Raw genomic sequence first — 26,821 nt, forward strand, 5'->3', positions numbered from 1 at the left:
GGGTATCCTTCGATAGCTCAGCTGGTAGAGCGGAGGACTGTAGATTGACAAAATGTTGAGAAAACTGTAATCCTTAGGTCGCTGGTTCGATTCCGGCTCGAAGGAACTTTTACGTCACGTTGATAACACACCGTCTTTCTTGTTGACCCTTTCCCGTTTGCATCCCATGATACAACAGCGTCTTCCTTACTCCACCGCTTTAGTGGAAAACGGCCCACATCTCTGGCAAACCATTTTTGGGCTTCTACCTGCCAGGGTAATTACCTATTACTGTTACCCTGACTCAATTAAAAAAGGGGAGTCGGGCAGCTTGCTAGAAAGAGTTACAGAGTTCAGCTGGGTAGGGTTGAGGATCAAAGGCCCAAAAAGACTCTTGTGGGGTATCCTTTCATAGCTCAGTGGCCATCAAGTTCCCCCTTTTTAGCCTCACTGCACCTCAGTCCAGAGCACAAAAAAAAAGCAACAAGGGCAAGAGTGCTTTCTCCCACTTTCCATTCCATCTACTAGGTCATTGGAGAAGAACTAAAGTCAGTAGCGACCCTTATTGGCAGCACCCCACTACTTTGTTTGAAGACAAAGTGCTTTGTATTTGACTTAATACCTCTAGCGACCCGTTTTGTCTGCTTCCACTTTTGGGAGTCTGATTACTTTTTACCGGTTGTATCACACCTTTCTAAAATTCCTACTTTTTGTTGACCCCTTGCTCAACACTCTGTGAAGACAAAAGAAATGTTGTAAAATACACAGTCCTCCATTCCAATGAAACTGTGTGGCGTTCCATCGTTAACTCTGACATCGCAGTTCCGCTCATCCGCCCGCGTCTCTTGCGCAGATGTGTATAGATGGGGGATTAGCTCAAATGGTAGAGCGCTCGCTTAGCATGCGAGAGGTAGCGGGATCGATGCCCGCATCCTCCACACACATGCTTTTCCATCTTGAACCCCAGAGACAAACACTCATTTTCTGCACCTTCCGCTCGCTAGGAATGAGGATCAAAGGCTGGCAAAACCTTAGCTGGGGTATCCTTCGATAGCTCAGCTGGTAGAGCGGAGGACTGTAGATTGACAAAATGTTGAGAAAACTGTAATCCTTAGGTCGCTGGTTTGATTCCGGCTCGAAGGAACTTTTACGTCACGTTGATAACACACCGTCTTTCTTGTTGACCCTTTCCCGTTTGCATCCCATGATACAACAGCGTCTTCCTTACTCCACCGCTTTAGTGGAAAACGGCCCAAATCTCTGGCAAACCATTTTTGGGCTTCTACCTGCCAGGGTAATTACCTATTACTGTTACCCTGACTCAATTAAAAAAGGGGAGTCGGGCAGCTTGCTAGAAAGAGTTACAGAGTTCAGCTGGGTAGGGTTGAGGATCAAAGGCCAAAAAAGACTCTTGTGGGGTATCCTTTCATAGCTCAGTGGCCATCAAGTTCCCCCTTTTTAGCCTCACTGCACCTCAGTCCAGAGCACAAAAAAAAAGCAACAAGGGCAAGAGTGCTTTCTCCCACTTTCCATTCCATCTACTAGGTCATTGGAGAAGAACTAAAGTCAGTAGCGACCCTTATTGGCAGCAGCCCACTACTTTGTTTGAAGACAAAGTGCTTTGTATTTGACTTAATACCTCTAGCGACCCGTTTTGTCTGCTTCCACTTTTGGGAGTCTGATTACTTTTTACCGGTTGTATGACACCTTTCTAAAATTCCTACTTTTTGTTGACCCCTTGCTCAACACTCTGTGAAGACAAAAGAAATGTTGTAAAATACACAGTCCTCCATTCCAATGAAACTGTGTGGCGTTCCATCGTTAACTCTGACATCGCAGTTCCGCTCATCCGCCCGCGTCTCTTGCGCAGATGTGTATAGATGGGGGATTAGCTCAAATGGTAGAGCGCTCGCTTAGCATGCGAGAGGTAGCGGGATCGATGCCCGCATCCTCCACACACATGCTTTTCCATCTTGAACCCCAGAGACAAACACTCATTTTCTGCACCTTCCGCTCGCTAGGAATGAGGATCAAAGGCTGGCAAAACCTTAGCTGGGGTATCCTTCGATAGCTCAGCTGGTAGAGCGGAGGACTGTAGATTGACAAAATGTTGAGAAAACTGTAATCCTTAGGTCGCTGGTTCGATTCCGGCTCGAAGGAACTTTTACGTCACGTTGATAACACACCGTCTTTCTTGTTGACCCTTTCCCGTTTGCATCCCATGATACAACAGCGTCTTCCTTACTCCACCGCTTTAGTGGAAAACGGCCCACATCTCTGGCAAACCATTTTTGGGCTTCTACCTGCCAGGGTAATTACCTATTACTGTTACCCTGACTCAATTAAAAAAGGGGAGTCGGGCAGCTTGCTAGAAAGAGTTACAGAGTTCAGCTGGGTAGGGTTGAGGATCAAAGGCCAAAAAAGACTCTTGTGGGGTATCCTTTCATAGCTCAGTGGCCATCAAGTTCCCCCTTTTTAGCCTCACTGCACCTCAGTCCAGAGCACAAAAAAAAGCAACAAGGGCAAGAGTGCTTTCTCCCACTTTCCATTCCATCTACTAGGTCATTGGAGAAGAACTAAAGTCAGTAGCGACCCTTATTGGCAGCAGCCCACTACTTTGTTTGAAGACAAAGTGCTTTGTATTTGACTTAATACCTCTAGCGACCCGTTTTGTCTGCTTCCACTTTTGGGAGTCTGATTACTTTTTACCGGTTGTATCACACCTTTCTAAAATTCCTACTTTTTGTTGACCCCTTGCTCAACACTCTGTGAAGACAAAAGAAATGTTGTAAAATACACAGTCCTCCATTCCAATGAAACTGTGTGGCGTTCCATCGTTAACTCTGACATCGCAGTTCCGCTCATCCGCCCGCGTCTCTTGCGCAGATGTGTATAGATGGGGGATAAGCTCAAATGGTAGAGTGCTCGCTTAGCATGCGAGAGGTAGCGGGATCGATGCCCGCATCCTCCACACACATGCTTTTCCATCTTGAACCCCAGAGACAAACACTCATTTTCTGCACCTTCCGCTCGCTAGGAATGAGGATCAAAGGCTGGCAAAACCTTAGCTGGTGTATCCTTCGATAGCTCAGCTGGTAGAGCGGAGGACTGTAGATTGACAAAATGTTGAGAAAACTGTAATCCTTAGGTTGCTGGTTTGATTCCGGCTCGAAGGAACTTTTACGTCACGTTGATAACACACCGTCTTTCTTGTTGACCCTTTCCCGTTTGCATCCCATGATACAACAGCGTCTTCCTTACTCCACCGCTTTAGTGGAAAACGGCCCACATCTCTGGCAAACCATTTTTGGGCTTCTACCTGCCAGGGTAATTACCTATTACTGTTACCCTGACTCAATTAAAAAAGGGGAGTCGGGCAGCTTGCTAGAAAGAGTTACAGAGTTCAGCTGGGTAGGGTTGAGGATCAAAGGCCAAAAAAGACTCTTGTGGGGTATCCTTTCATAGCTCAGTGGCCATCAAGTTCCCCCTTTTTAGCCTCACTGCACCTCAGTCCAGAGCACAAAAAAAAGCAACAAGGGCAAGAGTGCTTTCTCCCACTTTCCATTCCATCTACTAGGTCATTGGAGAAGAACTAAAGTCAGTAGCGACCCTTATTGGCAGCAGCCCACTACTTTGTTTGAAGACAAAGTGCTTTGTATTTGACTTAATACCTCTAGCGACCCGTTTTGTCTGCTTCCACTTTTGGGAGTCTGATTACTTTTTACCGGTTGTATCACACCTTTCTAAAATTCCTACTTTTTGTTGACCCCTTGCTCAACACTCTGTGAAGACAAAAGAAATGTTGTAAAATACACAGTCCTCCATTCCAATGAAACTGTGTGGCGTTCCATCGTTAACTCTGACATCGCAGTTCCGCTCATCCGCCCGCGTCTCTTGCGCAGATGTGTATAGATGGGGGATTAGCTCAAATGGTAGAGCGCTCGCTTAGCATGCGAGAGGTAGCGGGATCGATGCCCACATCCTCCACACACATGCTTTTCCATCTTGAACCCCAGAGACAAACACTCATTTTCTGCACCTTCCGCTCGCTAGGAATGAGGATCAAAGGCTGGCAAAACCTTAGCTGGGGTATCCTCCGATAGCTCAGCTGGTAGAGCGGAGGACTGTAGATTGACAAAATGTTGAGAAAACTGTAATCCTTAGGTCGCTGGTTCGATTCCGGCTCGAAGGAACTTTTACGTCACGTTGATAACACACCGTCTTTCTTGTTGACCCTTTCCCGTTTGCATCCCATGATACAACAGCGTCTTCCTTACTCCACCGCTTTAGTGGAAAACGGCCCACATCTCTGGCAAACCATTTTTGGGCTTCTACCTGCCAGGGTAATTACCTATTACTGTTACCCTGACTCAATTAAAAAAGGGGAGTCGGGCAGCTTGCTAGAAAGAGTTACAGAGTTCAGCTGGGTAGGGTTGAGGATCAAAGGCCAAAAAAGACTCTTGTGGGGTATCCTTTCATAGCTCAGTGGCCATCAAGTTCCCCCTTTTTAGCCTCACTGCACCTCAGTCCAGAGCACAAAAAAAAAGCAACAAGGGCAAGAGTGCTTTCTCCCACTTTCCATTCCATCTACTAGGTCATTGGAGAAGAACTAAAGTCAGTAGCGACCCTTATTGGCAGCAGCCCACTACTTTGTTTGAAGACAAAGTGCTTTGTATTTGACTTAATACCTCTAGCGACCCGTTTTGTCTGCTTCCACTTTTGGGAGTCTGATTACTTTTTACCGGTTGTATCACACCTTTCTAAAATTCCTACTTTTTGTTGACCCCTTGCTCAACACTCTGTGAAGACAAAAGAAATGTTGTAAAATACACAGTCCTCCATTCCAATGAAACTGTGTGGCGTTCCATCGTTAACTCTGACATCGCAGTTCCGCTCATCCGCCCGCGTCTCTTGCGCAGATGTGTATAGATGGGGGATTAGCTCAAATGGTAGAGCGCTCGCTTAGCATGCGAGAGGTAGCGGGATCGATGCCCGCATCCTCCACACACATGCTTTTCCATCTTGAACCCCAGAGACAAACACTCATTTTCTGCACCTTCCGCTCGCTAGGAATGAGGATCAAAGGCTGGCAAAACCTTAGCTGGGGTATCCTTCGATAGCTCAGCTGGTAGAGCGGAGGACTGTAGATTGACAAAATGTTGAGAAAACTGTAATCCTTAGGTCGCTGGTTTGATTCCGGCTCGAAGGAACTTTTACGTCACGTTGATAACACACCGTCTTTCTTGTTGACCCTTTCCCGTTTGCATCCCATGATACAACAGCGTCTTCCTTACTCCACCGCTTTAGTGGAAAACGGCCCACATCTCTGGCAAACCATTTTTGGGCTTCTACCTGCCAGGGTAATTACCTATTACTGTTACCCTGACTCAATTAAAAAAGGGGAGTCGGGCAGCTTGCTAGAAAGAGTTACAGAGTTCAGCTGGGTAGGGTTGAGGATCAAAGGCCAAAAAAGACTCTTGTGGGGTATCCTTTCATAGCTCAGTGGCCATCAAGTTCCCCCTTTTTAGCCTCACTGCACCTCAGTCCAGAGCACAAAAAAAAAGCAACAAGGGCAAGAGTGCTTTCTCCCACTTTCCATTCCATCTACTAGGTCATTGGAGAAGAACTAAAGTCAGTAGCGACCCTTATTGGCAGCAGCCCACTACTTTGTTTGAAGACAAAGTGCTTTGTATTTGACTTAATACCTCTAGCGACCCGTTTTGTCTGCTTCCACTTTTGGGAGTCTGATTACTTTTTACCGGTTGTATCACACCTTTCTAAAATTCCTACTTTTTGTTGACCCCTTGCTCAACACTCTGTGAAGACAAAAGAAATGTTGTAAAATACACAGTCCTCCATTCCAATGAAACTGTGTGGCGTTCCATCGTTAACTCTGACATCGCAGTTCCGCTCATCCGCCCGCGTCTCTTGCGCAGATGTGTATAGATGGGGGATTAGCTCAAATGGTAGAGCGCTCGCTTAGCATGCGAGAGGTAGCGGGATCGATGCCCGCATCCTCCACACACATGCTTTTCCATCTTGAACCCCAGAGACAAACACTCATTTTCTGCACCTTCCGCCCGCTAGGAATGAGGATCAAAGGCTGGCAAAACCTTAGCTGGGGTATCCTTCGATAGCTCAGCTGGTAGAGCGGAGGACTGTAGATTGACAAAATGTTGAGAAAACTGTAATCCTTAGGTCGCTGGTTCGATTCCGGCTCGAAGGAACTTTTACGTCACGTTGATAACACACCGTCTTTCTTGTTGACCCTTTCCCGTTTGCATCCCATGATACAACAGCGTCTTCCTTACTCCACCGCTTTAGTGGAAAACGGCCCACATCTCTGGCAAACCATTTTTGGGCTTCTACCTGCCAGGGTAATTACCTATTACTGTTACCCTGACTCAATTAAAAAAGGGGAGTCGGGCAGCTTGCTAGAAAGAGTTACAGAGTTCAGCTGGGTAGGGTTGAGGATCAAAGGCCCAAAAAGACTCTTGTGGGGTATCCTTTCATAGCTCAGTGGCCATCAAGTTCCCCCTTTTTAGCCTCACTGCACCTCAGTCCAGAGCACAAAAAAAAAGCAACAAGGGCAAGAGTGCTTTCTCCCACTTTCCATTCCATCTACTAGGTCATTGGAGAAGAACTAAAGTCAGTAGCGACCCTTATTGGCAGCAGCCCACTACTTTGTTTGAAGACAAAGTGCTTTGTATTTGACTTAATACCTCTAGCGACCCGTTTTGTCTGCTTCCACTTTTGGGAGTCTGATTACTTTTTACCGGTTGTATCACACCTTTCTAAAATTCCTACTTTTTGTTGACCCCTTGCTCAACACTCTGTGAAGACAAAAGAAATGTTGTAAAATACACAGTCCTCCATTCCAATGAAACTGTGTGGCGTTCCATCGTTAACTCTGACATCGCAGTTCCGCTCATCCGCCCGCGTCTCTTGCGCAGATGTGTATAGATGGGGGATTAGCTCAAATGGTAGAGCGCTCGCTTAGCATGCGAGAGGTAGCCGGATTGATGCCCGCATCCTCCACACACATGCTTTTCCATCTTGAACCCCAGAGACAAACACTCATTTTCTGCACCTTCCGCTCGCTAGGAATGAGGATCAAAGGCTGGCAAAACCTTAGCTGGGGTATCCTTCGATAGCTCAGCTGGTAGAGCGGAGGACTGTAGATTGACAAAATGTTGAGAAAACTGTAATCCTTAGGTCGCTGGTTTGATTCCGGCTCGAAGGAACTTTTACGTCACGTTGATAACACACCGTCTTTCTTGTTGACCCTTTCCCGTTTGCATCCCATGATACAACAGCGTCTTCCTTACTCCACCGCTTTAGTGGAAAATGGCCCACATCTCTGGCAAACCATTTTTGGGCTTCTACCTGCCAGGGTAATTACCTATTACTGTTACCCTGACTCAATTAAAAAAGGGGAGTCGGGCAGCTTGCTAGAAAGAGTTACAGAGTTCAGCTGGGTAGGGTTGAGGATCAAAGGCCAAAAAAGACTCTTGTGGGGTATCCTTTCATAGCTCAGTGGCCATCAAGTTCCCCCTTTTTAGCCTCACTGCACCTCAGTCCAGAGCACAAAAAAAAAGCAACAAGGGCAAGAGTGCTTTCTCCCACTTTCCATTCCATCTACTAGGTCATTGGAGAAGAACTAAAGTCAGTAGCGACCCTTATTGGCAGCAGCCCACTACTTTGTTTGAAGACAAAGTGCTTTGTATTTGACTTAATACCTCTAGCGACCCGTTTTGTCTGCTTCCACTTTTGGGAGTCTGATTACTTTTTACCGGTTGTATCACACCTTTCTAAAATTCCTACTTTTTGTTGACCCCTTGCTCAACACTCTGTGAAGACAAAAGAAATGTTGTAAAATACACAGTCCTCCATTCCAATGAAACTGTGTGGCGTTCCATCGTTAACTCTGACATCGCAGTTCCGCTCATCCGCCCGCGTCTCTTGCGCAGATGTGTATAGATGGGGGATTAGCTCAAATGGTAGAGCGCTCGCTTAGCATGCGAGAGGTAGCGGGATCGATGCCCGCATCCTCCACACACATGCTTTTCCATCTTGAACCCCAGAGACAAACACTCATTTTCTGCACCTTCCGCTCGCTAGGAATGAGGATCAAAGGCTGGCAAAACCTTAGCTGGGGTATCCTTCGATAGCTCAGCTGGTAGAGCGGAGGACTGTAGATTGACAAAATGTTGAGAAAACTGTAATCCTTAGGTCGCTGGTTCGATTCCGGCTCGAAGGAACTTTTACGTCACGTTGATAACACACCGTCTTTCTTGTTGACCCTTTCCCGTTTGCATCCCATGATACAACAGCGTCTTCCTTACTCCACCGCTTTAGTGGAAAACGGCCCACATCTCTGGCAAACCATTTTTGGGCTTCTACCTGCCAGGGTAATTACCTATTACTGTTACCCTGACTCAATTAAAAAAGGGGAGTCGGGCAGCTTGCTAGAAAGAGTTACAGAGTTCAGCTGGGTAGGGTTGAGGATCAAAGGCCAAAAAAGACTCTTGTGGGGTATCCTTTCATAGCTCAGTGGCCATCAAGTTCCCCCTTTTTAGCCTCACTGCACCTCAGTCCAGAGCACAAAAAAAAAGCAACAAGGGCAAGAGTGCTTTCTCCCACTTTCCATTCCATCTACTAGGTCATTGGAGAAGAACTAAAGTCAGTAGCGACCCTTATTGGCAGCAGCCCACTACTTTGTTTGAAGACAAAGTGCTTTGTATTTGACTTAATACCTCTAGCGACCCGTTTTGTCTGCTTCCACTTTTGGGAGTCTGATTACTTTTTACCGGTTGTATCACACCTTTCTAAAATTCCTACTTTTTGTTGACCCCTTGCTCAACACTCTGTGAAGACAAAAGAAATGTTGTAAAATACACAGTCCTCCATTCCAATGAAACTGTGTGGCGTTCCATCGTTAACTCTGACATCGCAGTTCCGCTCATCCGCCCGCGTCTCTTGCGCAGATGTGTATAGATGGGGGATTAGCTCAAATGGTAGAGCGCTCGCTTAGCATGCGAGAGGTAGCGGGATCGATGCCCGCATCCTCCACACACATGCTTTTCCATCTTGAACCCCAGAGACAAACACTCATTTTCTGCACCTTCCGCTCGCTAGGAATGAGGATCAAAGGCTGGCAAAACCTTAGCTGGGGTATCCTTCGATAGCTCAGCTGGTAGAGCGGAGGACTGTAGATTGACAAAATGTTGAGAAAACTGTAATCCTTAGGTCGCTGGTTCGATTCCGGCTCGAAGGAACTTTTACGTCACGTTGATAACACACCGTCTTTCTTGTTGACCCTTTCCCGTTTGCATCCCATGATACAACAGCGTCTTCCTTACTCCACCGCTTTAGTGGAAAACGGCCCACATCTCTGGCAAACCATTTTTGGGCTTCTACCTGCCAGGGTAATTACCTATTACTGTTACCCTGACTCAATTAAAAAAGGGGAGTCGGGCAGCTTGCTAGAAAGAGTTACAGAGTTCAGCTGGGTAGGGTTGAGGATCAAAGGCCAAAAAAGACTCTTGTGGGGTATCCTTTCATAGCTCAGTGGCCATCAAGTTCCCCCTTTTTAGCCTCACTGCACCTCAGTCCAGAGCACAAAAAAAAAGCAACAAGGGCAAGAGTGCTTTCTCCCACTTTCCATTCCATCTACTAGGTCATTGGAGAAGAACTAAAGTCAGTAGCGACCCTTATTGGCAGCAGCCCACTACTTTGTTTGAAGACAAAGTGCTTTGTATTTGACTTAATACCTCTAGCGACCCGTTTTGTCTGCTTCCACTTTTGGGAGTCTGATTACTTTTTACCGGTTGTATCACACCTTTCTAAAATTCCTACTTTTTGTTGACCCCTTGCTCAACACTCTGTGAAGACAAAAGAAATGTTGTAAAATACACAGTCCTCCATTCCAATGAAACTGTGTGGCGTTCCATCGTTAACTCTGACATCGCAGTTCCGCTCATCCGCCCGCGTCTCTTGCGCAGATGTGTATAGATGGGGGATTAGCTCAAATGGTAGAGCGCTCGCTTAGCATGCGAGAGGTAGCGGTATCGATGCCCGCATCCTCCACACACATGCTTTTCCATCTTGAACCCCAGAGACAAACACTCATTTTCTGCACCTTCCGCTCGCTAGGAATGAGGATCAAAGGCTGGCAAAACCTTAGCTGGGGTATCCTTCGATAGCTCAGCTGGTAGAGCGGAGGACTGTAGATTGACAAAATGTTGAGAAAACTGTAATCCTTAGGTCGCTGGTTCGATTCCGGCTCGAAGGAACTTTTACGTCACGTTGATAACACACCGTCTTTCTTGTTGACCCTTTCCCGTTTGCATCCCATGATACAACAGCGTCTTCCTTACTCCACCGCTTTAGTGGAAAACGGCCCACATCTCTGGCAAACCATTTTTGGGCTTCTACCTGCCAGGGTAATTACCTATTACTGTTACCCTGACTCAAGTAAAAAAGGGGAGACGGGCAGCTTGCTAGAAAGAGTTACAGAGTTCAGCTGGGTAGGGTTGAGGATCAAAGGCCAAAAAAGACTCTTGTGGGGTATCCTTTCATAGCTCAGTGGCCATCAAGTTCCCCCTTTTTAGCCTCACTGCACCTCAGTCTAGAGCACAAAAAAAAAGCAACAAGGGCAAGAGTGCTATCTCCCACTTTCCATTTCATCTACTAGGACATTGGAGAAGAACTAAAGTCAGTAGCGACCCTTATTGGCAGCAGCCCACTACTTTGTTTGAAGACAAAGTGCTTTGTATTTGACTTAATACCTCTAGCGACCCGTTTTGTCTGCTTCCACTTTTGGGAGTCTGATTACTTTTTACCGGTTGTATCACACCTTTCTAAAATTCCTACTTTTTGTTGACCCCTTGCTCAACACTCTGTGAAGACAAAAGAAATGTTGTAAAATACACAGTCCTCCATTCCAATGAAACTGTGTGGCGTTCCATCGTTAACTCTGACATCGCAGTTCCGCTCATCCGCCCGCGTCTCTTGCGCAGATGTGTATAGATGGGGGATTAGCTCAAATGGTAGAGTGCTTACTTAGCATGCGAGAGGTAGCGGGATCGATGCCCGCATCCTCCACACACATGCTTTTTCATCTTGAACCCCAGAGACAAACACTCATTTTCTGCACCTTCCGCTCGCTAGGAATGAGGATCAAAGGCTGGCAAAACCTTAGCTGGGGTATCCTTCGATAGCTCAGCTGGTAGAGCGGAGGACTGTAGATTGACAAAATGTTGAGAAAACTGTAATCCTTAGGTCGCTGGTTCGATTCCGGCTCGAAGGAACTTTTACGTCACGTTGATAACACACCGTCTTTCTTGTTGACCCTTTCCCGTTTGCATCCCATGATACAACAGCGTCTTCCTTACTCCACCGCTTTAGTGGAAAACGGCCCACATCTCTGGCAAACCATTTTTGGGCTTCTACCTGCCAGGGTAGTTACCTATTACTGTTACCCTGACTCAATTAAAAAAGGGGAGTCGGGCAGCTTGCTAGAAAGAGTTACAGAGTTCAGCTGGGTAGGGTTGAGGATCAAAGGCCAAAAAAGACTCTTGTGGGGTATCCTTTCATAGCTCAGTGGCCATCAAGTTCCCCCTTTTTAGCCTCACTGCACCTCAGTCCAGAGCACAAAAAAAAGCAACAAGGGCAAGAGTGCTTTCTCCCACTTTCCATTCCATCTACTAGGTCATTGGAGAAGAACTAAAGTCAGTAGCGACCCTTATTGGCAGCAGCCCACTACTTTGTTTGAAGACAAAGTGCTTTGTATTTGACTTAATACCTCTAGCGACCCGTTTTGTCTGCTTCCACTTTTGGGAGTCTGATTACTTTTTACCGGTTGTATCACACCTTTCTAAAATTCCTACTTTTTGTTGACCCCTTGCTCAACACTCTGTGAAGACAAAAGAAATGTTGTAAAATACACAGTCCTCCATTCCAATGAAACTGTGTGGCGTTCCATCGTTAACTCTGACATCGCAGTTCTGCTCATCCGCCCGCGTCTCTTGCGCAGATGTGTATAGATGGGGGATTAGCTCAAATGGTAGAGCGCTCGCTTAGCATGCGAGAGGTAGCGGGATCGATGCCCGCATCCTCCACACACATGCTTTTCCATCTTGAACCCCAGAGACAAACACTCATTTTCTGCACCTTCCGCTCGCTAGGAATGAGGATCAAAGGCTGGCAAAACCTTAGCTGGGGTATCCTTCGATAGCTCAGCTGGTAGAGCGGAGGACTGTAGATTGACAAAATGTTGAGAAAACTGTAATCCTTAGGTCGCTGGTTCGATTCCGGCTCGTAGGAACTTTTATGTCACGTTGATAACACACCGTCTTTCTTGTTGACCCTTTCCCGTTTGCATCCCATGATACAACAGCGTCTTACTTACTCCACCGCTTTAGTGGAAAACGGCCCACATCTCTGGCAAACCATTTTTGGGCTTCTACCTGCCAGGGTAATTACCTATTACTGTTACCCTGACTCAATTAAAAAAGGGGAGTCGGGCAGCTTGCTAGAAAGAGTTACAGAGTTCAGCTGGGTAGGGTTGAGGATCAAAGGCCAAAAAAGACTCTTGTGGGGTATCCTTTCATAGCTCAGTGGCCATCAAGTTCCCCCTTTTTAGCCTCACTGCACCTCAGTCCAGAGCACAAAAAAAAAGCAACAAGGGCAAGAGTGCTTTCTCCCACTTTCCATTCCATCTACTAGGTCATTGGAGAAGAACTAAAGTCAGTAGCGACCCTTATTGGCAGCAGCCCACTACTTTGTTTGAAGACAAAGTGCTTTGTATTTGACTTAATACCTCTAGCGACCCGTTTTGTCTGCTTCCACTTTTGGGAGTCTGATTACTTTTTACCGGTTGTATCACACCTTTCTAAAATTCCTACTTTTTGTTGACCCCTTGCTCAACACTCTGTGAAGACAAAAGAAATGTTGTAAAATACACAGTCCTCCATTCCAATGAAACTGTGTGGCGTTCCATCGTTAACTCTGACATCGCAGTTCCGCTCATCCGCCCGCGTCTCTTGCGCAGATGTGTATAGATGGGGGATTAGTTCAAATGGTAGAGCGCTCGCTTAGCATGCGAGAGGTAGCGGGATCGATGCCCGCATCCTCCACACACATGCTTTTTCATCTTGAACCCCAGAGACAAACACTCATTTTCTGCACCTTCCGCTCGCTAGGAATGAGGATCAAAGGCTGGCAAAACCTTAGCTGGGGTATCCTTCGATAGCTCAGCTGGTAGAGCGGAGGACTGTAGATTGACAAAATGTTGAGAAAACTGTAATCCTTAGGTCGCTGGTTCGATTCCGGCTCGAAGGAACTTTTACGTTACGTTGATAACACACCGTCTTTCTTGTTGACCCTTTCCCGTTTGCATCCCATGATACAACAGCGTCTTCCTTACTCCACCGCTTTAGTGGAAAACGGCCCACATCTCTGGCAAACCATTTTTGGGCTTCTACCTGCCAGGGTAATTACCTATTACTGTTACCCTGACTCAATTAAAAAAGGGGAGTCGGGCAGCTTGCTAGAAAGAGTTACAGAGTTCAGCTGGGTAGGGTTGAGGATCAAAGGCCAAAAAAGACTCTTGTGGGGTATCCTTTCATAGCTCAGTGGCCATCAAGTTCCCCCTTTTTAGCCTCACTGCACCTCAGTCCAGAGCACAAAAAAAAAGCAACAAGGGCAAGAGTGCTTTCTCCCACTTTCCATTCCATCTACTAGGTCATTGGAGAAGAACTAAAGTCAGTAGCGACCCTTATTGGCAGCAGCCCACTACTTTGTTTGAAGACAAAGTGCTTTGTATTTGACTTAATACCTCTAGCGACCCGTTTTGTCTGCTTCCACTTTTGGGAGTCTGATTACTTTTTACCGGTTGTATCACACCTTTCTAAAATTCCTACTTTTTGTTGACCCCTTGCTCAACACTCTGTGAAGACAAAAGAAATGTTGTAAAATACACAGTCCTCCATTCCAATGAAACTGTGTGGCGTTCCATCGTTAACTCTGACATCGCAGTTCCGCTCATCCGCCCGCGTCTCTTGCGCAGATGTGTATAGATGGGGGATTAGTTCAAATGGTAGAGCGCTCGCTTAGCATGCGAGAGGTAGCGGGATCGATGCCCGCATCCTCCACACACATGCTTTTCCATCTTGAACCCCAGAGACAAACACTCATTTTCTGCACCTTCCGCTCGCTAGGAATGAGGATCAAAGGCTGGCAAAACCTTAGCTGGGGAATCCTTCGATAGCTCAGCTGGTAGAGCGGAGGACTGTAGATTGACAAAATGTTGAGAAAACTGTAATCCTTAGGTCGCTGGTTCGATTCCGGCTCGAAGGAACTTTTACGTCACGTTGATAACACACCGTCTTTCTTGTTGACCCTTTCCCGTTTGCATCCCATGATACAACAGCGTCTTCCTTACTCCACCGCTTTAGTGGAAAACGGCCCACATCTCTGGCAAACCATTTTTGGGCTTCTACCTGCCAGGGTAATTACCTATTACTGTTACCCTGACTCAATTAAAAAAGGGGAGTCGGGCAGCTTGCTAGAAAGAGTTACAGAGTTCAGCTGGGTAGGGTTGAGGATCAAAGGCCAAAAAAGACTCTTGTGGGGTATCCTTTCATAGCTCAGTGGCCATCAAGTTCCCCCTTTTTAGCCTCACTGCACCTCAGTCCAGAGCACAAAAAAAAAGCAACAAGGGCAAGAGTGCTATCTCCCACTTTCCATTTCATCTACTAGGGCATTGGAGAAGAACTAAAGTCAGTAGCGACCCTTATTGGCAGCAGCCCACTACTTTGTTTGAAGACAAAGTGCTTTGTATTTGACTTAATACCTCTAGCGACCCGTTTTGTCTGCTTCCACTTTTGGGAGTCTGATTACTTTTTACCGGTTGTATCACACCTTTCTAAAATTCCTACTTTTTGTTGACCCCTTGCTCAACACTCTGTGTTGAGAAAACTGTAATCCTTAGGTCGCTGGTTCGATTCCGGCTTGAAGGAACTTTTACGTCACGTTGATAACACACCGTCTTTCTTGTTGACCCTTTCCCGTTTGCATCCCATGATACAACAGCGTCTTCCTTACTCCACCGCTTTAGTGGAAAACGGCCCACATCTCTGGCAAACCATTTTTGGGCTTCTACCTGCCAGGGTAATTACCTATTACTGTTACCCTGACTCAATTAAAAAAGGGGAGTCGGGCAGCTTGCTAGAAAGAGTTACAGAGTTCAGCTGGGTAGGGTTGAGGATCAAAGGCCAAAAAAGACTCTTGTGGGGTATCCTTTCATAGCTCAGTGGCCATCAAGTTCCCCCTTTTTAGCCTCACTGCACCTCAGTCCAGAGCACAAAAAAAAGCAACAAGGGCAAGAGTGCTTTCTCCCACTTTCCATTCCATCTACTAGGTCATTGGAGAAGAACTAAAGTCAGTAGCGACCCTTATTGGCAGCAGCCCACTACTTTGTTTGAAGACAAAGTGCTTTGTATTTGACTTAATACCTCTAGCGACCCGTTTTGTCTGCTTCCACTTTTGGGAGTCTGATTACTTTTTACCGGTTGTATCACACCTTTCTAAAATTCCTACTTTTTGTTGACCCCTTGCTCAACACTCTGTGAAGACAAAAGAAATGTTGTAAAATACACAGTCCTCCATTCCAATGAAACTGTGTGGCGTTCCATCGTTAACTCTGACATCGCAGTTCCGCTCATCCGCCCGCGTCTCTTGCGCAGATATGTATAGATGGGGGATTAGCTCAAATGGTAGAGCGCTCGCTTAGCATGCGAGAGGTAGCGGGATCGATGCCCGCATCCTCCACACACATTCTTTTCCATCTTGAACCCCAGAGACAAACACTCATTTTCTGCACCTTCCGCTCGCTAGGAATGAGGATCAAAGGCTGGCAAAACCTTAGCTGGGGTATCCTTCGATAGCTCAGCTGGTAGAGCGGAGGGCTGTAGATTGACAAAATGTTGAGAAAACTGTAATCCTTACGTTGCTGGTTCGATTCCGGCTCGAAGGAACTTTTACGTCACGTTGATAACACACCGTCTTTCTTGTTGACCCTTTCCCGTTTGCATCCCATGATACAACAGCGTCTTCCTTACTCCACCGCTTTAGTGGAAAACGGCCCACATCTCTGGCAAACCATTTTTGGGCTTCTACCTGCCAGGGTAATTACCTATTACTGTTACCCTGACTCAATTAAAAAAGGGGAGTCGGGCAGCTTGCTAGAAAGAGTTACAGAGTTCAGCTGGGTAGGGTTGAGGATCAAAGGCCAAAAAAGACTCTTGTGGGGTATCCTTTCATAGCTCAGTGGCCATCAAGTTCCCCCTTTTTAGCCTCACTGCACCTCAGTCCAGAGCACAAAAAAAAAGCAACAAGGGCAAGAGTGCTATCTCCCACTTTCCATTTCATCTACTAGGGCATTGGAGAAGAACTAAAGTCAGTAGCGACCCTTATTGGCAGCAGCCCACTACTTTGTTTGAAGACAAAGTGCTTTGTATTTGACTTAATACCTCTAGCGACCCGTTTTGTCTGCTTCCACTTTTGGGAGTCTGATTACTTTTTACCGGTTGTATCACACCTTTCTAAAATTCCTACTTTTTGTTGACCCCTTGCTCAACACTCTGTGAAGACAAAAGAAATGTTGTAAAATACACAGTCCTCCATTCCAATGAAACTGTGTGGCGTTCCATCGTTAACTCTGACATCGCAGTTCCGCTCATCCGCCCGCGTCTCTTGCGCAGATGTGTATAGATGGGGGATTAGCTCAAATGGTAGAGCGCTCGCTTAGCATGCGAGAGGTAGCGGGATTGATGCCCGCATCCTCCACACACATGCTTTTCCATCTTGAACCCCAGAGACAAACACTCATTTTCTGCACCTTCCGCTCGCTAGGAATGAGGATCAAAGGCTGGCAAAACCTTAGCTGGGGTATCCTTCGATAGCTCAGCTGGTAGAGCGGAGGACTGTAGATTGACAAAATGTTGAGAAAACTGTAATCCTTAGGTCGCTGGTTCGATTCCGGCTCGAAGGAACTTTTACGTCACGTTGATAACACACCGTCTTTCTTGTTGACCCTTTCCCGTTTGCATCCCATGATACAACAGCGTCTTCCTTACTCCACCGCTTTAGTGGAAAACGGCCCACATCTCTGGCAAACCATTTTTGGGCTTCTACCTGCCAGGGTAATTACCTATTACTGTTACCCTGACTCAATTAAAAAAGGGGAGTCGGGCAGCTTGCTAGAAAGAGTTACAGAGTTCAGCTGGGTAGGGTTGAGGATCAAAGGCCAAAAAAGACTCTTGTGGGGTATCCTTTCATAGCTCAGTGGCCATCAAGTTCCCCCTTTTTAGCCTCACTGCACCTCAGTCCAGAGCACAAAAAAAAAGCAACAAGGGCAAGAGTGCTATCTCCCACTTTCCATTTCATCTACTAGGGCATTGGAGAAGAACTAAAGTCAGTAGCGACCCTTATTGGCAGCAGCCCACTACTTTGTTTGAAGACAAAGTGCTTTGTATTTGACTTAATACCTCTAGCGACCCGTTTTGTCTGCTTCCACTTTTGGGAGTCTGATTACTTTTTACCGGTTGTATCACACCTTTCTAAAATTCCTACTTTTTGTTGACCCCTTGCTCAACACTCTGTGAAGACAAAAGAAATGTTGTAAAATACACAGTCCTCCATTCCAATGAAACTGTGTGGCGTTCCATCGTTAACTCTGACATCGCAGTTCCGCTCATCCGCCCGCGTCTCTTGCACAGATGTGTATAGATGGGGGATTAGCTCAAATGGTAGAGCGCTTGCTTAGCATGCGAGAGGTAGCGGGATCGATGCCCGCATCCTCCACACACATTCTTTTCCATCTTGAACCCCAGAGACAAACACTCATTTTCTGCACCTTCCGCTCGCTAGGAATGAGGATCAAAGGCTGGCAAAACCTTAGCTGGGGTATCCTTCGATAGCTCAGCTGGTAGAGCGGAGGGCTGTAGATTGACAAAATGTTGAGAAAACTGTAATCCTTACGTCGCTGGTTCGATTCCGGCTCGAAGGAACTTTTACGTCACGTTGATAACACACCGTCTTTCTTGTTGACCCCTTCCCGTTTGCATCCCATGATACAACAGCGTCTTCCTTACTCCACCGCTTTAGTGGAAAACGGCCCACATCTCTGGCAAACCATTTTTGGGCTTCTACCTGCCAGGGTAATTACCTATTACTGTTACCCTGACTCAATTAAAAAAGGGGAGTCGGGCAGCTTGCTAGAAAGAGTTACAGAGTTCAGCTGGGTAGGGTTGAGGATCAAAGGCCAAAAAAGACTCTTGTGGGGTATCCTTTCATAGCTCAGTGGCCATCAAGTTCCCCCTTTTTAGCCTCACTGCACCTCAGTCCAGAGCACAAAAAAAAAGCAACAAGGGCAAGAGTGCTTTCTCCCACTTTCCATTCCATCTACTAGGTCATTGGAGAAGAACTAAAGTCAGTAGCGACCCTTATTGGCAGCAGCCCACTACTTTGTTTGAAGACAAAGTGCTTTGTATTTGACTTAATACCTCTAGCGACCCGTTTTGTCTGCTTCCACTTTTGGGAGTCTGATTACTTTTTACCGGTTGTATCACACCTTTCTAAAATTCCTACTTTTTGTTGACCCCTTGCTCAACACTCTGTGAAGACAAAAGAAATGTTGTAAAATACACAGTCCTCCATTCCAATGAAACTGTGTGGCGTTCCATCGTTAACTCTGACATCGCAGTTCCGCTCATCCGCCCGCGTCTCTTGCGCAGATGTGTATAGATGGGGGATTAGCTCAAATGGTAGAGCGCTCGCTTAGCATGCGAGAGGTAGCGGGATCGATGCCCGCATCCTCCACACACATTCTTTTCCATCTTGAACCCCAGAGACAAACACTCATTTTCTGCACCTTCCGCTCGCTAGGAATGAGGATCAAAGGCTGGCAAAACCTTAGCTGGGGTATCCTTCGATAGCTCAGCTGGTAGAGCGGAGGGCTGTAGATTGACAAAATGTTGAGAAAACTGTAATCCTTACGTCGCTGGTTCGATTCCGGCTCGAAGGAACTTTTACGTCACGTTGATAACACACCGTCTTTCTTGTTGACCCTTTCCCGTTTGCATCCCATGATACAACAGCGTCTTCCTTACTCCACCGCTTTAGTGGAAAACGGCCCACATCTCTGGCAAACCATTTTTGGGCTTCTACCTGCCAGGGTAATTACCTATTACTGTTACCCTGACTCAATTAAAAAAGGGGAGTCGGGCAGCTTGCTAGAAAGAGTTACAGAGTTCAGCTGGGTAGGGTTGAGGATCAAAGGCCAAAAAAGACTCTTGTGGGGTATCCTTTCATAGCTCAGTGGCCATCAAGTTCCCCCTTTTTAGCCTCACTGCACCTCAGTCCAGAGCACAAAAAAAAAGCAACAAGGGCAAGAGTGCTATCTCCCACTTTCCATTCCATCTACTAGGTCATTGGAGAAGAACTAAAGTCAGTAGCGACCCTTATTGGCAGCAGCCCACTACTTTGTTTGAAGAAAAAGTGCTTTGTATTTGACTTAATACCTCTAGCGACCCATTTTGTCTGCTTCCACTTTTGGGAGTCTGATTACTTTTTACCGGTTGTATCACACCTTTCTAAAATTCCTACTTTTTGTTGACCCCTTGCTCAACACTCTGTGAAGACAAAAGAAATGTTGTAAAATACACAGTCCTCCATTCCAATGAAACTGTGTGGCGTTCCATCGTTAACTCTGACATCGCAGTTCCGCTCATCCGCCCGCGTCTCTTGCACAGATGTGTATAGATGGGGGATTAGCTCAAATGGTAGAGCGCTCGCTTAGCATGCGAGAGGTAGCGGGATCGATGCCTGCATCCTCCACACACATGCTTTTCCATCTTGAACCCCAGAGACAAACACTCATTTTCTGCACCTTCCGCTCGCTAGGAATGAGGATCAAAGGCTGGCAAAACCTTAGCTGGGGTATCCTTCGATAGCTCAGCTGGTAGAGCGGAGGACTGTAGATTGACAAATTGTTGAGAAAACTGTAATCCTTAGGTCGCTGGTTCGATTCCGGCTTGAAGGAACTTTTACGTCACATTGATAACACACCGTCTTTCTTGTTGACCCTTTCCCGTTTGCATCCCATGATACAACAGCGTCTTCCTTACTCCACCGCTTTAGTGGAAAACGGCCCACATCTCTGGCAAACCATTTTTGGGCTTCTACCTGCCAGGGTAATTACCTATTACTGTTACCCTGACTCAATTAAAAAAGGGGAGTCGGGCAGCTTGCTAGAAAGAGTTACAGAGTTCAGCTGGGTAGGGTTGAGGATCAAAGGCCAAAAAAGACTCTTGTGGGGTATCCTTTCATAGCTCAGTGGCCATCAAGTTCCCCCTTTTTAGCCTCACTGCACCTCAGTCCAGAGCACAAAAAAAAAGCAACAAGGGCAAGAGTGCTTTCTCCCACTTTCCATTCCATCTACTAGGTCATTGGAGAAGAACTAAAGTCAGTAGCGACCCTTATTGGCAGCAGCCCACTACTTTGTTTGAAGACAAAGTGCTTTGTATTTGACTTAATACCTCTAGCGACCCGTTTTGTCTGCTTCCACTTTTGGGAGTCTGATTACTTTTTACCGGTTGTATCACACCTTTCTAAAATTCCTACTTTTTGTTGACCCCTTGCTCAACACTCTGTGAAGACAAAAGAAATGTTGTAAAATACACAGTCCTCCATTCCAATGAAACTGTGTGGCGTTCCATCGTTAACTCTGACATCGCAGTTCCGCTCATCCGCCCGCGTCTCTTGCACAGATGTGTATAGATGGGGGATTAGCTCAAATGGTAGAGCGCTCGCTTAGCATGCGAGAGGTAGCGGGATCGATGCCCGCATCCTCCACACACATGCTTTTCCATCTTGAACCCCAGAGACAAACACTCATTTTCTGCACCTTCCGCTCGCTAGGAATGAGGATCAAAGGCTGGCAAAACCTTAGCTGGGGTATCCTTCGATAGCTCAGCTGGTAGAGCGGAGGACTGTAGATTGACAAATTGTTGAGAAAACTGTAATCCTTAGGTCGCTGGTTCGATTCCGGCTTGAAGGAACTTTTACGTCACGTTGATAACACACCGTCTTTCTTGTTGACCCTTTCCCGTTTGCATCCCATGATACAACAGCGTCTTCCTTACTCCACCGCTTTAGTGGAAAACGGCCCACATCTCTGGCAAACCATTTTTGGGCTTCTACCTGCCAGGGTAATTACCTATTACTGTTACCCTGACTCAATTAAAAAAGGGGAGTCGGGCAGCTTGCTAGAAAGAGTTACAGAGTTCAGCTGGGTAGGGTTGAGGATCAAAGGCCAAAAAAGACTCTTGTGGGGTATCCTTTCATAGCTCAGTGGCCATCAAGTTCCCCCTTTTTAGCCTCACTGCACCTCAGTCCAGAGCACAAAAAAAAAGCAACAAGGGCAAGAGTGCTTTCTCCCACTTTCCATTCCATCTACTAGGTCATTGGAGAAGAACTAAAGTCAGTAGCGACCCTTATTGGCAGCAGCCCACTACTTTGTTTGAAGACAAAGTGCTTTGTATTTGACTTAATACCTCTAGCGACCCGTTTTGTCTGCTTCCACTTTTGGGAGTCTGATTACTTTTTACCGGTTGTATCACACCTTTCTAAAATTCCTACTTTTTGTTGACCCCTTGCTCAACACTCTGTGAAGACAAAAGAAATGTTGTAAAATACACAGTCCTCAATTCCAATGAAACTGTGTGGCGTTCCATCGTTAACTCTGACATCGCAGTTCCGCTCATCCGCCCGCGTCTCTTGCGCAGATGTGTATAGATGGGGGATTAGCTCAAATGGTAGAGCGCTCGCTTAGCATGCGAGAGGTAGTGGGATCGATGCCCGCATCCTCCACACACATTCTTTTCCATCTTGAACCCCAGAGACAAACACTCATTTTCTGCACCTTCCGCTCGCTAGGAATGAGGATCAAAGGCTGGCAAAACCTTAGCTGGGGTATCCTTCGATAGCTCAGCTGGTAGAGCGGAGGGCTGTAGATTGACAAAATGTTGAGAAAACTGTAATCCTTACGTCGGTGGTTCGATTCCGGCTCGAAGGAGCTTTTACGTCACGTTGATAACACACCGTCTTTCTTGTTGACCCTTTCCCGTTTGCATCCCATGATACAACAGCGTCTTCCTTACTCCACCGCTTTAGTGGAAAACGGCCCACATCTCTGGCAAACCATTTTTGGGCTTCTACCTGCCAGGGTAATTACCTATTACTGTTACCCTGACTCAATTAAAAAAGGGGAGTCGGGCAGCTTGCTAGAAAGAGTTACAGAGTTCAGCTGGGTAGGGTTGAGGATCAAAGGCCAAAAAAGACTCTTGTGGGGTATCCTTTCATAGCTCAGTGGCCATCAAGTTCCCCCTTTTTAGCCTCACTGCACCTCAGTCCAGAGCACAAAAAAAAAGCAACAAGGGAAAGAGTGCTATCTCCCACTTTCCATTCCATCTACTAGGTCATTGGAGAAGAACTAAAGTCAGTAGCGACCCTTATTGGCAGCAGCCCACTACTTTGTTTGAAGAAAAAGTGCTTTCTATTTGACTTAATACCTCTAGCGACCCATTTTGTCTGCTTCCACTTTTGGGAGTCTGATTACTTTTTACCGGTTGTATCACACCTTTCTAAAATTCCTACTTTTTGTTGACCCCTTGCTCAACACTCTGTGAAGACAAAAGAAATGTTGTAAAATACACAGTCCTCCATTCCAATGAAACTGTGTGGCGTTCCATCGTTAACTCTGACATCGCAGTTCCGCTCATCCGCCCGCGTCTCTTGCGCAGATGTGTATAGATGGGGGATTAGCTCAAATGGTAGAGCGCTCGCTTAGCATGCGAGAGGTAGCGGGATCGATGCCCGCATCCTCCACACACATGCTTTTCCATCTTGAACCCCAGAGACAAACACTCATTTTCTGCACCTTCCGCTCGCTAGGAATGAGGATCAAAGGCTGGCAAAACCTTAGCTGGGGTATCCTTCGATAGCTCAGCTGGTAGAGCGGAGGACTGTAGATTGACAAAATGTTGAGAAAACTGTAATCCTTAGGTCGCTGGTTCGATTCCGGCTCAAAGGAACTTTTACGTCACGTTGATAACACACCGTCTTTCTTGTTGACCCTTTCCCGTTTGCATCCCATGATACAACAGCGTCTTCCTTACTCCACCGCTTTAGTGGAAAACGGCCCACATCTCTGGCAAACCATTTTTGGGCTTCTACCTGCCAGGGTAATTACCTATTACTGTTACCCTGACTCAATTAAAAAAGGGGAGTCGGGCAGCTTGCTAGAAAGAGTTACAGAGTTCAGCTGGGTAGGGTTGAGGATCAAAGGCCAAAAAAGACTCTTGTGGGGTATCCTTTCATAGCTCAGTGGCCATCAAGTTCCCCCTTTTTAGCCTCACTGCACCTCAGTCCAGAGCACAAAAAAAAAGCAACAAGGGCAAGAGTGCTTTCTCCCACTTTCCATTCCATCTACTAGGTCATTGGAGAAGAACTAAAGTCAGTAGCGACCCTTATTGGCAGCAGCCCACTACTTTGTTTGAAGACAAAGTGCTTTGTATTTGACTTAATACCTCTAGCGACCCGTTTTGTCTGCTTCCACTTTTGGGAGTCTGATTACTTTTTACCGGTTGTATCACACCTTTCTAAAATTCCTACTTTTTGTTGACCCCTTGCTCAACACTCTGTGAAGACAAAAGAAATGTTGTAAAATACACAGTCCTCCATTCCAATGAAACTGTGTGGCGTTCCATCGTTAACTCTGACATCGCAGTTCCGCTCATCCGCCCGCGTCTCTTGCGCAGATGTGTATAGATGGGGGATTAGCTCAAATGGTAGAGCGCTCGCTTAGCATGCGAGAGGTAGCGGGATCGATGCCCGCATCCTCCACACACATGCTTTTCCATCTTGAACCCCAGAGACAAATACTCATTTTCTGCACCTTCCGCTCGCTAGGAATGAGGATCAAAGGCTGGCAAAACCTTAGCTGGGGTATCCTTCGATAGCTCAGCTGGTAGAGCGGAGGACTGTAGATTGACAAAATGTTGAGAAAACTGTAATCCTTAGGTCGCTGGTTTGATTCCGGCTCGAAGGAACTTTTACGTCACGTTGATAACACACCGTCTTTCTTGTTGACCCTTTCCCGTTTGCATCCCATGATACAACAGCGTCTTCCTTACTCCACCGCTTTAGTGGAAAACGGCCCACATCTCTGGCAAACCATTTTTGGGCTTCTACCTGCCAGGGTAATTACCTATTACTGTTACCCTGACTCAATTAAAAAAGGGGAGTCGGGCAGCTTGCTAGAAAGAGTTACAGAGTTCAGCTGGGTAGGGTTGAGGATCAAAGGCCAAAAAAGACTCTTGTGGGGTATCCTTTCATAGCTCAGTGGCCATCAAGTTCCCCCTTTTTAGCCTCACTGCACCTCAGTCCAGAGCACAAAAAAAAAGCAACAAGGGCAAGAGTGCTTTCTCCCACTTTCCATTCCATCTACTAGGTCATTGGAGAAGAACTAAAGTCAGTAGCGACCCTTATTGGCAGCAGCCCACTACTTTGTTTGAAGACAAAGTGCTTTGTATTTGACTTAATACCTCTAGCGACCCGTTTTGTCTGCTTCCACTTTTGGGAGTCTGATTACTTTTTACCGGTTGTATCACACCTTTCTAAAATTCCTACTTTTTGTTGACCCCTTGCTCAACACTCTGTGAAGACAAAAGAAATGTTGTAAAATACACAGTCCTCCATTCCAATGAAACTGTGTGGCGTTCCATCGTTAACTCTGACATCGCAGTTCCGCTCATCCGCCCGCGTCTCTTGCGCAGATGTGTATAGATGGGGGATTAGCTCAAATGGTAGAGCGCTCGCTTAGCATGCGAGAGGTAGCGGGATCGATGCCCGCATCCTCCACACACATGCTTTTCCATCTTCAACCCCAGAGACAAACACTCATTTTCTGCACCTTCCGCTCGCTAGGAATGAGGATCAAAGGCTGGCAAAACCTTAGCTGGGGTATCCTTCGATAGCTCAGCTGGTAGAGCGGAGGACTGTAGATTGACAAAATGTTGAGAAAACTGTAATCCTTAGGTCGCTGGTTCGATTCCGGCTCGAAGGAACTTTTACGTCACGTTGATAACACACCGTCTTTCTTGTTGACCCTTTCCCGTTTGCATCCCATGATACAACAGCGTCTTCCTTACTCCACCGCTTTAGTGGAAAACGGCCCACATCTCTGGCAAACCATTTTTGGGCTTCTACCTGCCAGGGTAATTACCTATTACTGTTACCCTGACTCAATTAAAAAAGGGGAGTCGGGCAGCTTGCTAGAAAGAGTTACAGAGTTCAGCTGGGTAGGGTTGAGGATCAAAGGCCCAAAAAGACTCTTGTGGGGTATCCTTTCATAGCTCAGTGGCCATCAAGTTCCCCCTTTTTAGCCTCACTGCACCTCAGTCCAGAGCACAAAAAAAAAGCAACAAGGGCAAGAGTGCTTTCTCCCACTTTCCATTCCATCTACTAGGTCATTGGAGAAGAACTAAAGTCAGTAGCGACCCTTATTGGCAGCAGCCCACTACTTTGTTTGAAGACAAAGTGCTTTGTATTTGACTTAATACCTCTAGCGACCCGTTTTGTCTGCTTCCACTTTTGGGAGTCTGATTACTTTTTACCGGTTGTATCACACCTTTCTAAAATTCCTACTTTTTGTTGACCCCTTGCTCAACACTCTGTGAAGACAAAAGAAATGTTGTAAAATACACAGTCCTCCATTCCAATGAAACTGTGTGGCGTTCCATCGTTAACTCTGACATCGCAGTTCCGCTCATCCGCCCGCGTCTCTTGCGCAGATGTGTATAGATGGGGATTAGCTCAAATGGTAGAGCGCTCGCTTAGCATGCGAGAGGTAGCGGGATCGATGCCCGCATCCTCCACACACATGCTTTTCCATCTTGAACCCCAGAGACAAACACTCATTTTCTGCACCTTCCGCTCGCTAGGAATGAGGATCAAAGGCTGGCAAAACCTTAGCTGGGGTATCCTTCGATAGCTCAGCTGGTAGAGTGGAGGACTGTAGATTGACAAAATGTTGAGAAAACTGTAATCCTTAGGTCGCTGGTTCAATTCCGGCTCGAAGGAACTTTTACGTCACGTTGATAACACACCGTCTTTCTTGTTGACCCTTTCCCGTTTGCATCCCATGATACAACAGCGTCTTCCTTACTCCACCGCTTTAGTGGAAAACGGCCCACATCTCTGGCAAACCATTTTTGGGCTTCTACCTGCCAGGGTAATTACCTATTACTGTTACCCTGACTCAATTAAAAAAGGGGAGTCGGGCAGCTTGCTAGAAAGAGTTACAGAGTTCAGCTGGGTAGGGTTGAGGATCAAAGGCCAAAAAAGACTCTTGTGGGGTATCCTTTCATAGCTCAGTGGCCATCAAGTTCCCCCTTTTTAGCCTCACTGCACCTCAGTCCAGAGCACACAAAAAAAGCAACAAGGGCAAGAGTGCTATCTCCCACTTTCCATTTCATCTACTAGGGCATTGGAGAAGAACTAAAGTCAGTAGCGACCCTTATTGGCAGCAGCCCACTACTTTGTTTGAAGACAAAGTGCTTTGTATTTGACTTAATACCTCTAGCGACCCGTTTTGTCTGCTTCCACTTTTGGGAGTCTGATTACTTTTTACCGGTTGTATCACACCTTTCTAAAATTCCTACTTTTTGTTGACCCCTTGCTCAACACTCTGTGAAGACAAAAGAAATGTTGTAAA

At 46.5% G+C, this 26,821-nt stretch overlaps 34 non-coding genes across 34 annotated transcripts; all 34 read left to right on the forward strand.

Moving 5' to 3' along the window:
• Positions 1-6: 6 nt before the first annotated feature.
• TRNAY-GUA (transfer RNA tyrosine (anticodon GUA)) lies at positions 7-105 on the forward strand. The gene is made up of 2 exons: positions 7-43; positions 70-105. It is a non-coding gene; the product is annotated as a tRNA-Tyr (tRNA).
• Positions 106-844: 739 nt separating this feature from the next.
• TRNAA-AGC (transfer RNA alanine (anticodon AGC)) lies at positions 845-917 on the forward strand. Its single transcript has one exon. It is a non-coding gene; the product is annotated as a tRNA-Ala (tRNA).
• A 106-nt stretch (positions 918-1,023) lies between these two features.
• On the forward strand, positions 1,024-1,122 carry TRNAY-GUA (transfer RNA tyrosine (anticodon GUA)). The gene is made up of 2 exons: positions 1,024-1,060; positions 1,087-1,122. It is a non-coding gene; the product is annotated as a tRNA-Tyr (tRNA).
• Positions 1,123-1,861: 739 nt separating this feature from the next.
• On the forward strand, positions 1,862-1,934 carry TRNAA-AGC (transfer RNA alanine (anticodon AGC)). Its single transcript has one exon. It is a non-coding gene; the product is annotated as a tRNA-Ala (tRNA).
• Positions 1,935-2,040: 106 nt separating this feature from the next.
• On the forward strand, positions 2,041-2,139 carry TRNAY-GUA (transfer RNA tyrosine (anticodon GUA)). Its single transcript has 2 exons — positions 2,041-2,077; positions 2,104-2,139. It is a non-coding gene; the product is annotated as a tRNA-Tyr (tRNA).
• Positions 2,140-4,072: 1,933 nt separating this feature from the next.
• TRNAY-GUA (transfer RNA tyrosine (anticodon GUA)) lies at positions 4,073-4,171 on the forward strand. The gene is made up of 2 exons: positions 4,073-4,109; positions 4,136-4,171. It is a non-coding gene; the product is annotated as a tRNA-Tyr (tRNA).
• A 739-nt stretch (positions 4,172-4,910) lies between these two features.
• Positions 4,911-4,983, forward strand: TRNAA-AGC (transfer RNA alanine (anticodon AGC)). Its single transcript has one exon. It is a non-coding gene; the product is annotated as a tRNA-Ala (tRNA).
• Positions 4,984-5,089: 106 nt separating this feature from the next.
• TRNAY-GUA (transfer RNA tyrosine (anticodon GUA)) lies at positions 5,090-5,188 on the forward strand. The gene is made up of 2 exons: positions 5,090-5,126; positions 5,153-5,188. It is a non-coding gene; the product is annotated as a tRNA-Tyr (tRNA).
• Positions 5,189-5,927: 739 nt separating this feature from the next.
• On the forward strand, positions 5,928-6,000 carry TRNAA-AGC (transfer RNA alanine (anticodon AGC)). Its single transcript has one exon. It is a non-coding gene; the product is annotated as a tRNA-Ala (tRNA).
• Positions 6,001-6,106: 106 nt separating this feature from the next.
• Positions 6,107-6,205, forward strand: TRNAY-GUA (transfer RNA tyrosine (anticodon GUA)). Its single transcript has 2 exons — positions 6,107-6,143; positions 6,170-6,205. It is a non-coding gene; the product is annotated as a tRNA-Tyr (tRNA).
• Positions 6,206-7,123: 918 nt separating this feature from the next.
• TRNAY-GUA (transfer RNA tyrosine (anticodon GUA)) lies at positions 7,124-7,222 on the forward strand. The gene is made up of 2 exons: positions 7,124-7,160; positions 7,187-7,222. It is a non-coding gene; the product is annotated as a tRNA-Tyr (tRNA).
• Positions 7,223-7,961: 739 nt separating this feature from the next.
• TRNAA-AGC (transfer RNA alanine (anticodon AGC)) lies at positions 7,962-8,034 on the forward strand. Its single transcript has one exon. It is a non-coding gene; the product is annotated as a tRNA-Ala (tRNA).
• Positions 8,035-8,140: 106 nt separating this feature from the next.
• Positions 8,141-8,239, forward strand: TRNAY-GUA (transfer RNA tyrosine (anticodon GUA)). The gene is made up of 2 exons: positions 8,141-8,177; positions 8,204-8,239. It is a non-coding gene; the product is annotated as a tRNA-Tyr (tRNA).
• A 739-nt stretch (positions 8,240-8,978) lies between these two features.
• On the forward strand, positions 8,979-9,051 carry TRNAA-AGC (transfer RNA alanine (anticodon AGC)). The gene has a single exon. It is a non-coding gene; the product is annotated as a tRNA-Ala (tRNA).
• Positions 9,052-9,157: 106 nt separating this feature from the next.
• On the forward strand, positions 9,158-9,256 carry TRNAY-GUA (transfer RNA tyrosine (anticodon GUA)). The gene is made up of 2 exons: positions 9,158-9,194; positions 9,221-9,256. It is a non-coding gene; the product is annotated as a tRNA-Tyr (tRNA).
• A 918-nt stretch (positions 9,257-10,174) lies between these two features.
• TRNAY-GUA (transfer RNA tyrosine (anticodon GUA)) lies at positions 10,175-10,273 on the forward strand. The gene is made up of 2 exons: positions 10,175-10,211; positions 10,238-10,273. It is a non-coding gene; the product is annotated as a tRNA-Tyr (tRNA).
• Positions 10,274-11,191: 918 nt separating this feature from the next.
• TRNAY-GUA (transfer RNA tyrosine (anticodon GUA)) lies at positions 11,192-11,290 on the forward strand. The gene is made up of 2 exons: positions 11,192-11,228; positions 11,255-11,290. It is a non-coding gene; the product is annotated as a tRNA-Tyr (tRNA).
• A 738-nt stretch (positions 11,291-12,028) lies between these two features.
• Positions 12,029-12,101, forward strand: TRNAA-AGC (transfer RNA alanine (anticodon AGC)). Its single transcript has one exon. It is a non-coding gene; the product is annotated as a tRNA-Ala (tRNA).
• A 1,123-nt stretch (positions 12,102-13,224) lies between these two features.
• Positions 13,225-13,323, forward strand: TRNAY-GUA (transfer RNA tyrosine (anticodon GUA)). Its single transcript has 2 exons — positions 13,225-13,261; positions 13,288-13,323. It is a non-coding gene; the product is annotated as a tRNA-Tyr (tRNA).
• Positions 13,324-14,241: 918 nt separating this feature from the next.
• On the forward strand, positions 14,242-14,340 carry TRNAY-GUA (transfer RNA tyrosine (anticodon GUA)). The gene is made up of 2 exons: positions 14,242-14,278; positions 14,305-14,340. It is a non-coding gene; the product is annotated as a tRNA-Tyr (tRNA).
• Positions 14,341-15,740: 1,400 nt separating this feature from the next.
• TRNAA-AGC (transfer RNA alanine (anticodon AGC)) lies at positions 15,741-15,813 on the forward strand. Its single transcript has one exon. It is a non-coding gene; the product is annotated as a tRNA-Ala (tRNA).
• A 1,123-nt stretch (positions 15,814-16,936) lies between these two features.
• Positions 16,937-17,035, forward strand: TRNAY-GUA (transfer RNA tyrosine (anticodon GUA)). The gene is made up of 2 exons: positions 16,937-16,973; positions 17,000-17,035. It is a non-coding gene; the product is annotated as a tRNA-Tyr (tRNA).
• Positions 17,036-17,774: 739 nt separating this feature from the next.
• TRNAA-AGC (transfer RNA alanine (anticodon AGC)) lies at positions 17,775-17,847 on the forward strand. Its single transcript has one exon. It is a non-coding gene; the product is annotated as a tRNA-Ala (tRNA).
• Positions 17,848-18,791: 944 nt separating this feature from the next.
• On the forward strand, positions 18,792-18,864 carry TRNAA-AGC (transfer RNA alanine (anticodon AGC)). The gene has a single exon. It is a non-coding gene; the product is annotated as a tRNA-Ala (tRNA).
• Positions 18,865-19,987: 1,123 nt separating this feature from the next.
• TRNAY-GUA (transfer RNA tyrosine (anticodon GUA)) lies at positions 19,988-20,086 on the forward strand. The gene is made up of 2 exons: positions 19,988-20,024; positions 20,051-20,086. It is a non-coding gene; the product is annotated as a tRNA-Tyr (tRNA).
• A 739-nt stretch (positions 20,087-20,825) lies between these two features.
• TRNAA-AGC (transfer RNA alanine (anticodon AGC)) lies at positions 20,826-20,898 on the forward strand. Its single transcript has one exon. It is a non-coding gene; the product is annotated as a tRNA-Ala (tRNA).
• A 106-nt stretch (positions 20,899-21,004) lies between these two features.
• On the forward strand, positions 21,005-21,103 carry TRNAY-GUA (transfer RNA tyrosine (anticodon GUA)). The gene is made up of 2 exons: positions 21,005-21,041; positions 21,068-21,103. It is a non-coding gene; the product is annotated as a tRNA-Tyr (tRNA).
• Positions 21,104-21,842: 739 nt separating this feature from the next.
• On the forward strand, positions 21,843-21,915 carry TRNAA-AGC (transfer RNA alanine (anticodon AGC)). Its single transcript has one exon. It is a non-coding gene; the product is annotated as a tRNA-Ala (tRNA).
• Positions 21,916-22,859: 944 nt separating this feature from the next.
• TRNAA-AGC (transfer RNA alanine (anticodon AGC)) lies at positions 22,860-22,932 on the forward strand. Its single transcript has one exon. It is a non-coding gene; the product is annotated as a tRNA-Ala (tRNA).
• Positions 22,933-23,876: 944 nt separating this feature from the next.
• On the forward strand, positions 23,877-23,949 carry TRNAA-AGC (transfer RNA alanine (anticodon AGC)). Its single transcript has one exon. It is a non-coding gene; the product is annotated as a tRNA-Ala (tRNA).
• Positions 23,950-24,055: 106 nt separating this feature from the next.
• TRNAY-GUA (transfer RNA tyrosine (anticodon GUA)) lies at positions 24,056-24,154 on the forward strand. Its single transcript has 2 exons — positions 24,056-24,092; positions 24,119-24,154. It is a non-coding gene; the product is annotated as a tRNA-Tyr (tRNA).
• Positions 24,155-24,893: 739 nt separating this feature from the next.
• Positions 24,894-24,966, forward strand: TRNAA-AGC (transfer RNA alanine (anticodon AGC)). The gene has a single exon. It is a non-coding gene; the product is annotated as a tRNA-Ala (tRNA).
• Positions 24,967-25,072: 106 nt separating this feature from the next.
• TRNAY-GUA (transfer RNA tyrosine (anticodon GUA)) lies at positions 25,073-25,171 on the forward strand. Its single transcript has 2 exons — positions 25,073-25,109; positions 25,136-25,171. It is a non-coding gene; the product is annotated as a tRNA-Tyr (tRNA).
• Positions 25,172-26,088: 917 nt separating this feature from the next.
• On the forward strand, positions 26,089-26,187 carry TRNAY-GUA (transfer RNA tyrosine (anticodon GUA)). Its single transcript has 2 exons — positions 26,089-26,125; positions 26,152-26,187. It is a non-coding gene; the product is annotated as a tRNA-Tyr (tRNA).
• The last annotated feature ends 634 nt before the right edge of the window (positions 26,188-26,821 follow it).

Source organism: Hyperolius riggenbachi, chromosome 4, assembly GCF_040937935.1.
Source record: "Hyperolius riggenbachi isolate aHypRig1 chromosome 4, aHypRig1.pri, whole genome shotgun sequence".
Lineage (NCBI taxonomy): Eukaryota > Metazoa > Chordata > Amphibia > Anura > Hyperoliidae > Hyperolius > Hyperolius riggenbachi.